This window comes from Mastigoproctus giganteus, chromosome 2, assembly GCF_048544385.1.
Source record: "Mastigoproctus giganteus isolate SK-2022 chromosome 2, ASM4854438v1, whole genome shotgun sequence".
Classification (NCBI taxonomy): Eukaryota; Metazoa; Arthropoda; class Arachnida; order Uropygi; family Thelyphonidae; genus Mastigoproctus; species Mastigoproctus giganteus.
Window position 1 is genome coordinate 103,015,973 of NC_143576.1, and position 17,223 is coordinate 103,033,195.

The 17,223-nt window shown below is 36.6% G+C and overlaps 1 protein-coding gene across 1 annotated transcript in view; it reads left to right on the plus strand.

Annotated features, from left to right (window-relative positions):
• The first annotated feature begins 906 nt into the window (after window positions 1-906).
• Kap3 (kinesin associated protein 3) overlaps window positions 907-17,223 on the plus strand; it is a 383,344-nt gene continuing 367,027 nt past the window's right edge. Inside the window, exon 1 of the mRNA XM_090368616.1 lies at window positions 907-1,022. The gene's annotated coding sequence lies outside the window, so the exon portion shown is untranslated. The remainder of the gene's footprint in view (window positions 1,023-17,223) is intronic.

Sequence of the window (17,223 nt, forward strand, 5' to 3'; positions counted from 1 at the left end):
AGGAAGTCTTATTACCAAAAATTTTGTTTTTTCAAAGCTGAGTATGTGTACCCTGAGGTACTCCTCTCTTTACATTTTAAGATTTTTCCTTTGTATTTTCTACTTCTACTGTTATTTTTCTCTTGTTTAAATAATTTGCTGGGAGTTGATTGAGTCTTCCCCTTATACCATATTTCAGTAATTTCTGTTGCAATATTGGGATATCAATTAGGATAATAATAATAATAATAATAATAATAATAATAATAATAATAATAATAATAAAGTGTACCGTACTACAAGTATGAACCCCAAGCAGTACTACAGACCTCACTCCACAAGCTGTACTGGGACCTCGCCAAAATAACGGATAACACAGTCCTGCAGAACAGACTGCTTGGGGGATGACTATATGATTGACATAGCGGTGCCCAACATTGGCACCCTGCAGAAAACCCAAGGGAAAAAATCATGAAGTAGACGAAACTAAGACAGCAGATCAAAGAAATGTTGCATATGCAACAAGTAACGACCATTTGGATCATCGTGTCAACCAAAGGTATGGTTCCAAAGATCCTGCATAACAGCCTAGCAGCAATAGGTCTCCCAGCGAACGCCTACAAGGAACTCCGGAAAGTCTCAATCCTGAACACCTGTAGGATAGTCAGAGAGTTTCTCTACCAACAGTAACACAGATATAACAACAACCACCGTGTGTACTTGGTAGCAATACCCGAGCAGGGAGAAATAATAATAATAATAATAATAATAATGCCCGTGCGTTGTACTGTACATGTATTTATTTGTCTGCAAGACCGAAGTTGGACTTACGGACATGAATAAAAACCGATCAAGTACGTAAGTCTAGAAATGTTTGTATATCGAAATATAGAGGGCGTGGCATCTTTGGGTTTAGTAATTCGAATAGCTGTAGGTGTTTTCAGTGGTTGTGTACAGCAACGTTGTGGTATCAATTTGAAAATATTTTATTTGTTGGACTTTTATTTTGTTGTCAAACTGTTATATTGGATTAATTGATTCAGGTAGTTAAAGAGTTGCTGTTCAAATAGCTGAAATATATATAAGTGATTATTTGAAGTATCATTAGGGCTGTTCCTCTGTGTAACCCCACCACTTATTAGATTGTTCGTATTGCTGTTTGCTCTTCGTATTGCTATACCCCCATTTCCAAATTTTGTTGGCAGATTCATTCTTGAGTTGTAATCGAAGATATAAATGGATTTTACCCTCTGATCATTTGCTGTACACAATCCATAACATAATTTTATTTAGGCCACCGCCACCAATAGTGACTATTCACTTGTCATTTGATGGGAGTACACTTTTGAATCTAATCGATGACGGGAATAATTGATGAGAATTTCTTAATCGGATTGAATTAGCCGCAGATGGAGACGTGCGGGGTTTACTATTTATTTATTTTAATCTATCTCTTCATTTTACTCTACGTACAAACTCGCATTTGGACACACGCAATTTACAGACATGCCACGCTAATGATCCTAGTCGCCGTGGTTCTCAAAGCAGCCGAACTTAAAAATATTTTTCTATTTTATTCAGTTTGCTGTTCATAAATTTGTAGGATAATAATAGATTGGTATTTGAAAGCATTTTGTATATGAGACTAATTTAACCCCAGGGACTCATATCTGGTGAGTATGGGCTTGGCACACCCAGGATGCTGAGCTGGATATCATTCTTCTCTTTCTTGGTAATTTCCTTCTACTTCTGAGTCTTGTTCTCTCCCTCTCAGGGTAATTCATAATTTTTTTTTTTTGGCTGGTGCAGCATAAGCCTTGGTCTTCCTTGCACTGTATAGCTAATAATAATAATTTCCCCTGTGCAGTATTTGAACTACAGCATTAGAGAAGTTCACTTGCGGAATGGTTTGTGTTTTGTAATTTTGGTATGAATTCCTCTTATAAAAGTATTTTTTGGTCTAGAGATTTTATGTTATACTTTAATTTTGTGGCATTCACTTGAGCTTAGGATTAATTGCATAAGCTTAGTGTATTAAATACACTATTCTGTAAGTTCTGCTAAAAGAAAAATTAACGGTTATAAATGTTCATTGCCTTTGCATGCACCGATCACATGCATGCTTTTTCAGCTTCCTGAATTTAACTGCATTGTAAAATTATCACTATTTTAATTTTTGCTAGCTGGGATAATCAGGTGATTATCCCATTGAATAAGGCAATTGTCAGGCCACTTCTTAAGTACTGCATACAGGTCTGGAGGTCTCATTTTAGGAAGGATGTAGAGCTGCTGGAACAAGTACAAAGAAAGGCGAAGAGATTGGTTAATTGAACAAAGGGGTGCACTTGCCAAGAATGGCTTCAGTTTTGCAAATTACAGCATCTGGAGACTGGATACTTGCGAGGTGTTTTAAGATTTTGAATGGATTGAGCAAGCTTAATGCTGATGGGTTTCTTCCTCTTGCTCAGACCACACACGAGGGGGGGGGCACAAATTCAAATTGAGGAACAATGGTTGCAGAATAGATGGGTGGAAGTTTTCCTTTAGCCAGCGGGTGGTTATTGCTGGAACAAATGTCCATCTGTTGTTGTGGAAGTTGATAGCGTAGATAAATTCAAAGAACAACTAGACGAACTATTGGAGGGAATGAAATAGGTGAAATGGGAGGTGTTGCATTTTTTTTTTTTGGTTGATGCTCTGTTAGCTTGCTTTCTTGCATCATTTGCTAATGCTAAGCCATTTTTAAAATGCTAAAATTGCATGTCAGATTCAAGGGATAAATGTTCTTTTGCTGTTATCTCTTTTTGTATCCCAAAGCCACTCTAATCATTTACTTAAATATATATTTTAAGAAATGGCCCTTCCCCAGCCTTTTCTATCAAAATTTCAGAAACTCTTGAATCGGGATATTCATGCAAGGCTCATTATGCTTAGTCCCCACTCCAATTCCGCTGAAAAAAATATTTCTCCTTTATAACAAATAAAAACAAACACACTTTTATGCTAGTGAATGAAATATCTGCAGTGGGACAGTTATCGACCGTATGCTGTGCTTACTGCTTGTGGTATGTTAATTGTTTGTAAAGCAGTCTTTTTTTTTTTTTTTTTTTTTTTGTGGGTAAAAGATATTATTTAACCTATTCCAAAAAAAAAAAAAAAGTGGCACAGAGCTATATTTATTTAATGTTGATACTTGAATTTAAAAAAAAAACTGTGGTATCTCAGCTTTATACAGTTGGTACTGTTCAGTATGAAGTACTGGAAAACATTTGTGCTGGTAGTACAAACATACTCTTAAAAAATTTTGGATCGTGTTTCCAATAAAATGTTTAGTTTGGTGCGCAACCTTGTAAGAAATACGTATAAAATTTAATATTAACATGGAACCCAAAATTGTTTTCTATTGAAAAATTGTCTCTGCAATTGTGAAACAGAATTGCGAGTCAGTGTCGAAAAAATTTGTAGCATACCGAAATAGAAATACTGAAATACTGTAGATTAAAAATTACTTTCAGGACTAGCTTTAGCATAAGCATATTAAGATCAGAGGAGTTTAAAACTGCTGTGAGAGCTGACAGACATTGGTATTCATACAGGGATCATATCAGTGTGGTTTTATGTAGGTGGAACTCTATTCTATTCATGCTTGCCAATCCTTTAAATGTAGTCTGATGTTTTCTGATAAGTTGGTGAGTCTTCTGGTTTTCCAACAAGTTTAGTTTTGTTCCAATTTATAGTTAAGTTTGTTGTTTATTTATTTTCAGTTATGGACCTACTGAATTTAACTATATGCAATTAAAAGTGATTGGCTCTACTCATGTTTTGCCTAAGTTTAGTGACTGTCTGTAGGTGTAAGTATATTGTTTACAATGTTAGATCAAAAATATGTGGACTTCATAAATATTAGTTTTCCTCTGTGCGAGTATAGTGATTTTACAACTTGTCACTCATTTGGAGATGTCAGCATTTAATTCTTGTAGGATTGGAGCAGTTTCTAAATTTCTCTTCATTCAAGGCTGCAGTTATCTGATTTCAGGTTGAGAAAGAGTAGGATTTTTTTCTGTGTGTTATTCTGGGTTTTTCATCTTGTGCAACAACATGCAAATCAACCATGAATACCTACTTGTACAGACATAATGCTCAATATGGTCTAAGATGCAGATGCACTTAAAACTAACAACAACCACCACCAGCCAACTCATTTTTAATTATCATAAAATCATTTAATTCTCACAGTATTAGGTAGATGTCTGCTAATCCCATCTAAAACCTTCATGTGATTATTAGTGCAAAATATTTATTCAGTTTTAGCAACCTCTACAGAGTTATAAAGAATTATGCCATTCATATCAAGTGGACCAATGTAGTTCATCCCTTTCCTACTGGTGTTAAAATAACTAAAAGAAGTTTTTCCCAAACTCTTAGCATTAGTAGTGGCAAATGATGAAAGAAGGAAAACTTATACAGTATCAGCCAAAAAAAAAAAAAAAAATAAAATAAAAAAAAAACAGTTCTTCCCATTTCAACTATCCATTCCATCCAATAGTTTTGTGTAGCTATTCCTTGAAGTTATTAAGCTGTCATCTTCTACAATAACTGGAAGTTTGTTCCACCAATCAGCTATACACTGGTTATAGGCAAACTTCCATACATCTATTCTGCAACCTTCCTTCCTCACTTTGAATTAGTGCTCCCTTATTTGTGTAATTTGAGCAAGAGGAAAAATACCATTAGCATTGAGCTTGCTGAATCTGTTCAAAGCCTTAAACACCTCAATCATATCACCTCACAGGTGCCTAGTCTCCAGATGCTTCAGTTTGCAGAACTGAAGCCTTTCTTGGTAAGAGTAACACATTGTTCCACTCAACAATCTCATTGCCATACTTCCAGTAGCTCTACATCCTTCCTGAAATGAGGCCTCCAGACCTGTATGCAGTAATCAAGATATGGCCTGACCATTGCCTTATACAATGTAATAATCACCTCCTTATCCCATCTGGCAAAACTTGTGTATATCATTGACAAAACCCCATGAGCTGGCCTTGCAGCTTGTCTTCACTGCTCAGAGAACTTCAGGCCTAAGTAGCTCTTGCACCAGAAAACACCACAACAATAGAGAACTTCATATCTGACTGTAGAATTACCTCCAGGTCTTTTTCATTTTCCACTACCATGAATGTGGTACCACACAGTTGGTACGTCACGCTGGGTTTACTGCTATCCATATGCAGTACCTTGCATTTATCAAAGTTAAACTTCACTTGCCATGTGCCTAACTTTTCTAGATCCTGTTGCAGTAGCATACTGTCATTAACTGCCTTGCCAACCTTTGTACCATCTGAACACGTGGACGTTAAGCCTGATATGTCTTCATCAGTATCATTGATAAATATAGAAAACAACAATGGGCTCAACACCGAACCCTGCGGGACTCCAGTAATAACATTAGTCCAAGAAGAACAATGTCCATTAATTACTACCATCTGTCTTCTCCCACTCAACCAACCATTTATCCATAGCAGCAACTTTCCCTAAATGCCAAACTACTCAAATTTGTACAGTAGTCTTGTATGTGCAACAATATAAAATGCTTTCCTGAAATCCAAATATATGATATCAAAATTATCTTTTGCATCCAGTTCCTTTATGACCACATTGTAGTATCCAGTCAAATTCATCAGACAAGATTTTCCCTTAAATTAATGCTTTTTCTGAAGTATAATTACAATTAACAGATCTGTAATTACTTGTGTTGACCTTTGACCCCCCCTTTGTGAATTGAGCATACATTTGCACATATCCATTCTACAGGGACCTCCTCTGAATCCAAGGTAGTTCTCATGATTATGGCTAAGGGTTTGCTTATTTCTTGCACTGCTTCCATTAATATAATTGGATAGATCCCATCCACCCCAAGTGCCTTTCTTATGGATGACTTTTTCTACTGAGGGACTTCCAGTTGACTTCATTTTGTTTAGTATACCTAACCCCTGCCTTCTCCCCGGATTCTTTGTTTACTGAATTTATAACCAATCCATTATTCTTTTTGTGTCACTAAGCTCATCTGACACCTGTTTTTGTCTAAACTTTGAACAATATATCTTAGTTATAAAAAGCCTGGTGGCCTCAATGATTACTTCCCTAAACACTTTACATTTGTTAATAAATTTAGATGGTTCTACAGAAAGACAAAATGTTTAAGGCCATTGCAGAAAACATTTTTGAAAACAAAATCCCTTCCTTTTACCTTTGATGGTACTTATGCCTTTGAATAAATCCCATTCCTATTTGTTTTTTTTTTTTAGAAAGATTCTGAATATATGTGAATCACTGTCATTAATCAGATCACAAATGTTGTTTTGTTTTTTTAGCCACTGAACTTGTAAGCATAAAAGCAGTCAACTAGCAAATGCAGATAAATTCTGCTGAGTGAGATTAGCATTAGTAGAGGCATATGATGCAAGAAAGCCAGCTTATGCAGCATCAGCCAAAAAAAAAAAAAAAAAACCCACTTGCATTTCACCCCTCCATTCATTCAAAATACCTGTCCAGCTGAGCCTTAAATTTATTTAGGCTATCAACTTCCACAACAAGGGATGGAAGTCTGTTCCACCAACCAACTACCCGCTGGCTAAAGGCAAATTTCCGCACATCTATCCTACATCTATCTTTCTTCAATTTGAATTTATGCCCTCTCAGGTGATTATTCTGAGCAAGAGGAAGAATCCCATCGGCACTGAGCATTCTCAAACCATTCAAGGCGTTATACACCTCTATCAGATCACCTCACCAGTGCCTAGTCTCCAGAAACTGTAATTTACAAAACTTAAGCCTTCATAAGAGCAACCCTTTGTTCCATTCACTAATCTTGTTGCCCTTCTCTGTACTCGTTCCAGCAGCTCTACATCCTTCTTGAAATAAGGCCTCCAGACCTGTATACAGTACTCAAGGTGTGGCCTGACCATTGCCTTATACAAAGGAATAATAACTTCCTTTTCCCTGCTAGAAAAATTCCTGTATATCATTGACAAGACACCTTGAGCTACTCTTGCAGCCTGTCTGCACTGCTCAGAAAATTTCATATCTGCCTGCACAATTACCCCCAGGTCCTTTTCATTCTCTACAACTGTCAGTGTAGCACCACAGAGTTGATACGTTGTTCTGGGGTTACTGTTTTCCATAAGTAGTACTTTACATTTGTCAATGTGGAGATGTCAGTCCACAAGTTCTAATTAATATCTGGAAAGTTAAACTCCCCCATAAGACATTGCGATTTCTTGCCTACATTTTGTCTGCGTAGTTTGTGCATAATTGTTTGGCACGAAGTTGCTAGTTGAGTCCAGTCGCTATCTAATGAGATTCCAGTAAGAATTGAAGTAGTCTGTGATAATGATAACTTGGGGTTTTTAATGAATAATAATTTACTTGTTTGGTGATGTTATTCAATTAATAGTGATATTAATAATTGAATTACACACACACACACACACACACACACACACACACACACACACACACACACACACACACACACACACACAGTATATTATATAAAAGGGAATAAGATAGTAAAAATGGAAAAAAGGGCATTTTACGGACAAGGGCCACTGACAGACAGAAAGTACCAAATGACCATAATGAATATGTTATATTAGTAACAGAGTGAAGACATATAGTAAAGAGTTAAAACAAAAAAAAAACAGAGGAATTATGGTTAAAAAAAAAACATATATAATAAATATACAAATAAAATGGATACTTATTATTAGCTATATGGTGCAAGGAAGCCTGAGGCTTATGCTGCACCAGTCAAAAAAAAAAAAAATTCTCCGAGTTACCCTGAGAGAGAGAGAGTCAAAGTAGAAGGGAATCACCAAGAAAGAATGATGATGATATCCAGCTCAGGACCCTGGGTGTGCCAAGCCCATACTCACCAGATGTTGATCCCCTGGGGTTTAGTTATATTACATTATAAGTATAATGTTATATAATGTTATAGTATTTTATATTTATAGTATAATGTATGTTATATAATGTTAGCATTGTAAATATATGTGCATTATATGTCAATATATTTTTCTATTTTTGTTTTTATATTTATGTATATTTTATTTTTTTATACTGTAATTTCATTTGTTAGCATTAGCATAGGCATATGATGCAAAAAAGCAAGCTTATATAGCATCAGCCAAAAAAAAAAACCAAAAAAACCTATCCATTCACTCCAAATATTTGTCTAGTTCTGCCTTGAGCTTATTTAAGTTGCTGACCTCCACCATAACAGATGGAAGTTTGTTCCAACTATCAACCACCCACTGGCTAAAGGCGAATTTCTGCACTATTCTACAATTGTCTTTCCGAAATTTTAATTTATGCATCCTCAGGTGAGTAATCTGAGCAAGGGGAAGAATCCCATTAGCATTAAAACTTGCGGAATCCATTTAAGGCCTTATACACCTCAATTAGATCACCTTGGAGTTGCCTAGTCGCCAGAAGTTGCAATTTGCAGAGCTTAAGCCTTTCTTAGTAACACCAACCCTTTGTTGTCCTCTGTACTCGTTCCAGCAACTCTACATCTTTCCTAAAATGAGGCCTCCAGACCTGTATACAGTACTCAAGGTGTGGCCTAACCATTGCCTTATACAAGGGGACAATCACTCCCTTACCCCTGCTAGCAAAATTCCTGTATATCATTGACAAGACACTATGAGCTACTCTTGTGGCCTTTTGCACTGCTCAGAAAACTTCATATCTGACTGCACAATTACTCCCAGGTCCTTTTCATTCTCCACTACCCTGAGTGTAGTACCACCCAGTTGGTATGTTACTCTAGGCTTACTGCTATTCATATTCAGTACTTTACGTTTGTCAATGTTCAGTTGCTACCTCTCAGCCCATGTTTCTTTACTCTTTTCTATATTTCTTTGCCCTATGTCCTAACTTTTTTTTCTATATTTCTTTCAATCTATTACTGATATTACTTACACTGGTGTTCAAAAAAACTATCAACCTGATAGTTGATAGTTTTTTGAACCAAGTGCATCACCCAAATTGTAATTGTCGTCCGAATAACATAAATATATGTCAATATTTCTTACAGATTGCATCAGATGAGATTGACACGCGTAGGTGATGTAATATTGCATCAGCTGTTACTTTCAGCTATATAAGCACGCTCTGCAAGAGTTCCAGTCATTCCTTGCTTGTGTCAGGATGGCGAGTTACGTTTGGTTGACGCTATGAAGAAAGAGTGCAATTGTTGCTTTACGTGAGGAAGGATTTTGTTTCCATCATATTGCTTATAGAGTGTCTTGTAATCAGTCGACAGTGAGTAGATTTCTTTCCAAACTCGAGATTGAACCCCAGTGGCTCACATCTGGTGAGTATGGGGTTAGCACACCTAGGGTCCTGAGCTGGATATCATCATTCTTCTCTTTCTTGGTGATTCCCTTCTACTTTCGTGTCTCTCTCTCTCTCTCTCTCTCTCTCTCTCTCTCTCTCTCTCTCTCTCTCATGGTGCAGCATAAGCCTCAGGCTTCCTTGCACTATGTGGCTGGTAATAAAAATAATACTGGTTCTGCTGATAGGAAAAAAGCAACTAGACGCAAATGAGTCTGTACGCCAAAACAAGACTGTTGTGAAGCATTTGTCTTAAAAACCGTAAAGCTTCTTCATCTGAGCTGAAAAGAGAATGGGAAGAACATACATGTGTGGTAGCAAGTGCAGTAACAGTCAGAAGATGCCTCTTCAAAAATGGAGTTGTAGCCCGTTGTCCTAAGAAGCCCCTCCTCACACAAAGAATGAAAAAGGCCCAATTAATTTGGTGTAAGGAGAATGTCAAATGGATCCCTGAGCAGTGGAAGGCAGTTATTTTTCTCGGATGAGAAGAAATTCAACCTGCATGGCTCTGATGGAAGACAAAAGGTTTTCCTTAGATGTGGTGAAGAATACCATCCAGAGTGTATGGTGTTTACAGTGAAATTCCCTACCAGCCAAATGATATCGGGGTGTGTTTCGTATCGCAGAGTAGGTCACCTGCAGTTTATTAAAGGTTCCGTAAATGCCAGTGGATACTTGAGTATATTGGAAGGCAAATTGCTGCCAACCTTTAGAGACCATTTCAACCTGCCAAGTAACTGCATCTGTTTGGACAACTCTGCTCCTTGTCATCAGGAGAAAAGTGTAAATAGCCACTTCTGTGGTTACTTTAGCTTCATTCCTGCATTAGAGGTTTGACGGTACAGGAACTCCCCAACTTACAGAAATTTGACTTTATGTGAGTGCTGGCCAGTGCAAACTTAAAGAAATTGTGGAAACATATTTTGCATCCTGTAGGAAAAAAATGGAGGTATTGTGAAAATATTGTAATGTGAACCGAATAACATTGTTTTTCTTTTTTTTTTTTTTTTTTTGTAATTCGTTCCAAGTCCTTGGAAGTTGAAAATATTGCTATATTACTAAGCTATTAAAAGGTCATATTTATAATGGAAATTGCACTACACTTTCATCGTTATCATATGTTCCCATTATAACTATCAATTTTCAACACCTTTGTGATAATTTTCTAAAGCAAGTTCCAAAACAACAAAAAACAATTTGCATTTTCCAGTGTATTGGGTTTTTCTGTTAGTGCATCTAATTATAAACTAGTAGGAAAAAGATTGTATTGCATTTGCGATAATACCGATTGTGTGGGTTTTTTACTGCAACTGCAGTTGTGTGGGTTTTTACGCTATTATGGTGTTCCCCTTCACTGAAATCTTCAATCATAAAAAACAAATTTTCAGAAACTTCTTTTCATTCCTATTTACGTATTACAATGATGAAGGAAAAGCGACCAACGAAAAATGCAAGTGTGTTGATCCTTTGAGAGTGGAATACTATTTTAAAGGAGAGTGCACTCTACGTGCACTATCCTTTAAAATAGTATTCCACACTCTTAAAGAATCAATGCGCTTAAGATCAACAATGATCGCTGAACGGGCTATCCAGGTGGGTAAAGTGCCTGCCTGGCAACCCAAAGGTCGCGGGTTCAAATCCCGCCTCGGGTTGGATCAGAGTAAATGGCAAAAACTTTGGGAGGTGCATTATTGCCACAGAAGCCGATGCGCCAACAACTAACAAAAAAAAAAAAAAAAAAAAAATCAACAACGATCACAAAACACTGTTCAGGTGCTATATCGAAGATGGAACAGCTGTTAATAATATGGATGGAAAATCAGATTCAGAAGCGAGTGCCCCTGAGTCTAATAACCATTCAAACAAAAGCAACAAGTATTTATAAAGATATTAAGGATAAGTATGGCGAACCTGGGGGACTAGGCACCTGCGAGGTCATCTGATTGAGGTGTATAAGGCCTTGAATGGGTTGAGCACGCTGAATTCTGATGGGATTCTTCCACTTGCTCATATTATGAACCTTAGGGGGGCATAAATTCAAATTGAGGAAAGACAGTTGTAGAATAGATGTGTGGAAGCTTGCCTTTAGCAAGCTGGTGGTTAATTGCTGGAACAAACTTCCATCTGTCATTATGGAAGCTGATGTGGTTGATAGCTTAAATAAATTCAAGGAAGAAACGGACAAAGTTTTAGACTGAATGGTTGTGTGAATTTTTTTTTTTTTTTTTTTTTGCCTGATGCTACATAAGCTCATATGCTTGCTTTCTTGCATCACATGCCACTATTACTTACAGCTATTCCTACCATGTGTTTCTTCCAATTATTCTCAACACGTGTTGCCTGCGACTCTGGGCTTGTTCCTTTATTAATTGTCCTTTGTTTTAATTTAATTTTTAGCTGTGAGTGATATGCACTGAGTGATCAGTGGATTATGATCACCCCTATGAAAACTGAATGCGACACGTTGACTGTATGAGGTACGAGAGTTCGCAGTTAGTCAATCTACGTAGCAAAGATAAGGTGTCAGTGGCTTGGTAGGTAGTAAAATTCCGAGCGTGACGGATAAAAGAAAGGATTTATCAGATTTTGATAAAGGACAAATGGTGGGAGCTCGACAAGCCCAGCTTGTCGAGATCTAGAGTTTACACAAGTAAAGAACTCTGCTATTTTTCTCTGCGTCCTTTGGAAAAGATTTCTTGTAATCTGCCTTTGCCTGCTTAACCTCCTTTGTGACTTGATTAGAGACTAGCTTATATCTGCCATAGGCTTCTTTGTTACCTGACAGTTTATGTGCATCCCATTCATTTTTCTTCTCTGCCATGTACCTCATTAATTTATCTGACATCAATTTAGACCTGAACCTTGAATAGTATTTCTTAGTTGGTATGAAAAGCCTAGTAGCCTCTAAGATTAAGTTCCTAAAGGCTTCCCATTTAGAATTCACCATCGGTAACATTATCAGTTGATCCCACTCTTTAGAATTTAAAAACTGTCTGAGATCACTAGTCACCTTTATGAAAGCAAAAACCCTTCCCTTTACCCTTGATCATAGTTACATCTTTAAGTAACTCCCATATCAGTACACTGTGATAACTGTCACCTAGTGGTTCCTTTATCTGCAAATTCTTAATGCATGAATAATCACTGCTGATAATCAGATCAAGAGTATTTCTCCCTCTGGTTGTCCCTCTAACAAGTTGCTGTAGAAAACAATCCTCCAATAAATCCACAAGTCTTGCTAGCGTGCGAGTGACCAACCACAAGTTCCAATCAATATCTGGAAAGTTAAAATCACCCATTACAAGACATTGTGATTTACTGGCCCACTATTTCTCTGCACAACTGTTCGTTGTACTCATTAGAGTCATTATTCCTATAACACACTCCTACTCATTTTCCCTTTCACAGTCTGTGTTTGTCACACCAAACAGACTCAACATTGCACTGTCCACCTGTGTCAACTGGATACACTTCCTTAGATTTTGTGTTTCTTAACTAACAGCATAACCCCTCCTCCCTTCCTACCCTGTCTATCCTTTCTGTACACATTGTATTCAAATTCCAATTCTGCATTGCTTATATCTGTGTGACACCATGTCTCTGATATCCCAACAATATCTTCCTTTGATGGCTTGATCAGCACTTCTGTGTTTCTTAACTAACAGCATAACCCCTCCTCCCTTCCTACCCTGTCTATCCTTTCTGTACACATTGTACTCAAATTCCAATTCTGCATTGCTTATATCTGTGTGACACCATGTCTCTGATATCCCAACAATATCTGCCTTTGATGGCTTGATCAGCACTTCAAATTCATTAAATTTATTTACTATACTTCTAGCATTGGTGTACATGCACCTGTTCTTACTCTTAGTTACCCTAACACAGCCCTTAGTTACCCTAAAACATTTTTTTCCATGATGAGTCCCAGCAGCTCTTGAAAACCCCAGCAACTTGCTCTCTAGGCTGCTACTGATTTACAATAGAAGCGGTGCAAGAATCACTTTCGCCTCTGCCTGTGGCTACTGTTAGACTTTTAGTCTGCGAATCCCCCCAGAAGCTAGTAGTTTTCTGTCCCACCTAACACTGCCTTGATAGCATCAGCAAATATTCTTGCACCCTTTCTATTTAAGTGTATCCCATCCCTGTAGAAGTAGTCTCTCCTGTTAGCAAGCACAGACCACGCTGAAAATTCTACTATGTGAGCCTTGCACAGTATCTCCAGGACCGAACTGATTGACAAGGCTCTCATCGTATACTCCCTCCTGTTGTGTCTGGGCAGAATTGCAGACACATTCAAATTTAACCCTAACTTGCAACTTTTTTTCAGCATTGACCTGTACTTGTTAAGTAAATCTGCACATATCTTACTCTTAAAGTCATTAGTGCCAACATGTACAACAGTATCACCTTTTGTGCCCTTAAACGATATCTGCCCTACAATATCATTAACTTTTGCCCTTGGCAGACATACCCTGGTCATACCCTTTGCATAATATATTCCCTGTCTCCCTGACAGTAGTCACCAACAATAACTAGTACCTGTGGGTCCAGCGCATTCTGTCTTGGATATTACCGCTGTATTGCCTACTGCAAAAGAGTTCGGCAGCTGAGAGCTTGATGGGCCCCCCTCATATTAATTTCTTTGAGGGCATATACCCTACACCTCAAACTCTTAAACGCCCATCAGAAAGCTGAGTTTGTGCTTAATTTCTTTGCAGTCTCTGCATCTAGCACACAGAGACCTCCTCTTTGGCTAGCTCATGTCCTGTTCTAGACAGGTCTGCAAACATTTCGCACATTTTTTTATACTGTGATGCATTGGAGAATTGCCCCCTCTCAAAATAGCAGTAGCCACAGTACTGCTGTTTTGTGCTTGTTGCTTTGCTGCTCTAGTCTGGGTCATGATTCCGTTTAAGTATAATTTAATTAACAATGAAATTTAATAAGATTAATAAATTTTACTGAATAATTGATAATACTGTACTAATCTAACAGATTTCTAATACAGTGCTATGTATTTCGCTATTTAGTTTTATGCTATGAATTATGCTGTTCCGTATCATATAACAATGGCGGCAAGTTATGAACGGTAAGATCTAAGGACGCTAAGTGTTAACTTTCAAGATTGCTATCTAAATTCAAGCAAACCAAGGAGCTTGACTAGGACTGTAAAGCTACTTATAGAAAATAATTTAGTATAACAATTAAGTGAATAAAACGACTAAATATATATAAAAACTTAGCGTTTGCTGGAGCTGCAAAAATCTTGGCCAACAGAGTAATAACCTTGTCTTCTCTAGACGTTTTTTCTCTTCTTTAGATGTCTTCTCTAGACGTGTTTTTTCTCTTCTTTAGATGTCTTTCTTTGCATCAGTGCACGGTTGCCAGTGTCATTTGAGGTTGCTGCAGCAATCTTGGAAGTCATTTTCTGGATTATTGTAATGAAATATCGTGTTGGAAGTCATTTTTCTGAAATATTTTTTGGAGGTCATTTTGTGGAATATTGTTTTAGAAGTTATTTTCAGGAATATTGTTCGTACGAAGAAAATAAATTTTTTCCCTTCAGGCACCAGTGACTTTGGACTTTTTGTTCCCATTATCCAGGATTGTGGCATAACAGTAGAAATGTTATACTGTAATCCTATACTAATATTTCATAGACCGTGCTCTACTTATTTTAATAAGAGCCAGTTTTGTTAATTTTTATGCAACTGCATAAGAGTGAATATAAGTACAGGTAATACTTTATAACATGGTAGGTAGGTTCCTATAAAATCTCATGTAGTGTGAAACTGTGTTATATAGGACTAAGAACCAGTACAAAAAGGGGGGGTTACATTCCAAAAGCTAATAAAATACACCATTTTTTTTAATAACTATTGGAAACTATTTTTTTTAAAAAATACTAATAACTGAACAGATGTCTTACAAACCGTGATACATGTATATCAGATAATGTACGTTCATTTAATTTTCTTCCTCTTCATTGCTGCTAAGCACAATTAAACGAGAATCTGTTGCAGTATATCTTCACCTTCTGAACTTTCTTCTGCAGCATCTAGATTTTGTGTATCTTCTACTCTTTAAAAGATCAGTAATCTGGATTTGTTTGCTTTTGCTTGATAGATCTTTGTAAATTTCGTGGTATGGAAATTGTGCTCCTTTCAGTTGAAGGATCTGCATTCAAAAAATAAGATTCTGATTTCTTGGCTAAGTTTATGCCTTCCTGTATGTAAAATTTGGAACTTCAGAATTTTCATCTGTGCTATCATCCTCTGAATTGATTTGGTTTACCTCCGATGCCATATCTACCAAATCTGCTTCACCTGCCTCTTTCTACCAGTAATTATTGAACGTTTTCAGTAGTCATATCATCGAAACCTTCCCCTCCTGCCGACTTATCAAGTTCTACTATTGCACCTATTCCGTTTTCTGCCAGTCTGACCATATTTCCTGAATGAACTGACTCTGGCTATACATCCTTCCAACACACATTTAATGTCGACAGTTTTACTACTTTGAGCAATAAAGCTATGATTCCGATATAGTCCACAATTGAAAAATGTTTCCATGCCTCCATCACATCACTTCAATAGATTCAGAATCAGTTTTATCCAAAATCGTTACAAAATTTGTAACAATTTTGTGATGTAATGAGTTTTAAAGGTAAATATAATGCCTCAATCTAATGGCTGAATTAATGAAGTTATATTAGGTGGTAGGAACATGACTTCAATGTTTGGATGACTTACATCTTTTGGATGGCCTGGTACCTTATCTGGTAGTAATAAAACTTTGAAATCTAGATTCTTTAAATAAATCGGCAGTTACCCAAGCTTTTTTATTTGCTTTCCAATATACTGGTAAAAGGTTTTTATTTACATCTTTTATTGGATGAGGATCTGTAAACTAGCATAGGTTTTAGCATTTTTGAAGCTCCCTTTTGACCTTTAGAGGATCTGTAAACTAGCATTGGTTTTATCATGTAATCTTCTGATGCGTTACTGCATATAAGTAACATTACATGACCTTGATGTCTTAAAATCTGGTGCAGTTTTCTCTTTTTTTGAAATAAACGTTTTGTTGGGCATTTTTTTCCACCAAAGAGTTGTCTCATTTTTTGAAATTCCTCTGCATACTTCTTGGCAGATTCATTATCAACCAATGCAAGTTCCCCTTGAATTCTTATGTGATGTAATGCGAAGCGGTTTTTAGATCTCTCAAACCAACCTTTACTGGCAATAAACTCCATGTTAACAGAAGATTGTCCATTTTCTTTTAAATGATTATAAATTTTTAGTGCCTTTTTGTTAATTACATTACTGTCTAATGGGATGTTTTTTTTACTTATCGTCAATTGTATACTGAGTGCTTTCTCCAATTTCTTAATTATTGGTGCTCGGGGACGAGTGTCATGTTTGTGGAAATGAGAGATCCTGTGGCAAAAGCAGTTCTAATTTTCTATTAATTTTTCTTTATGATCCAGATTGCTGCTTCATTTTAAATTTAAAATTTTTGCAATGTGATACCTTCTTCCCTTTTTTAAGATGATCCAAAATTTGATTCTAGATAGATAGTTTCTTTTGAGCAGTGCCTTTTTTTTAATTTCCTGTGGCAGAATTTAGGGCCGGAATTTAATTCACAACAAAGAAATTATTCCAATATGGTTCTTAAGAACAAAGTTTAGTAATACATGCCTGGAAAATTTTTATAAACGATCAAATAAAAATCAAAACCTTACAAAAAGTCCTTAAAAATCACAAACTGCATGCTTTGAAGGCCTAATTTTTTATGGCATAACAGTAGAAATGTTATATCGTATTCAATTACAAGTATTCAATA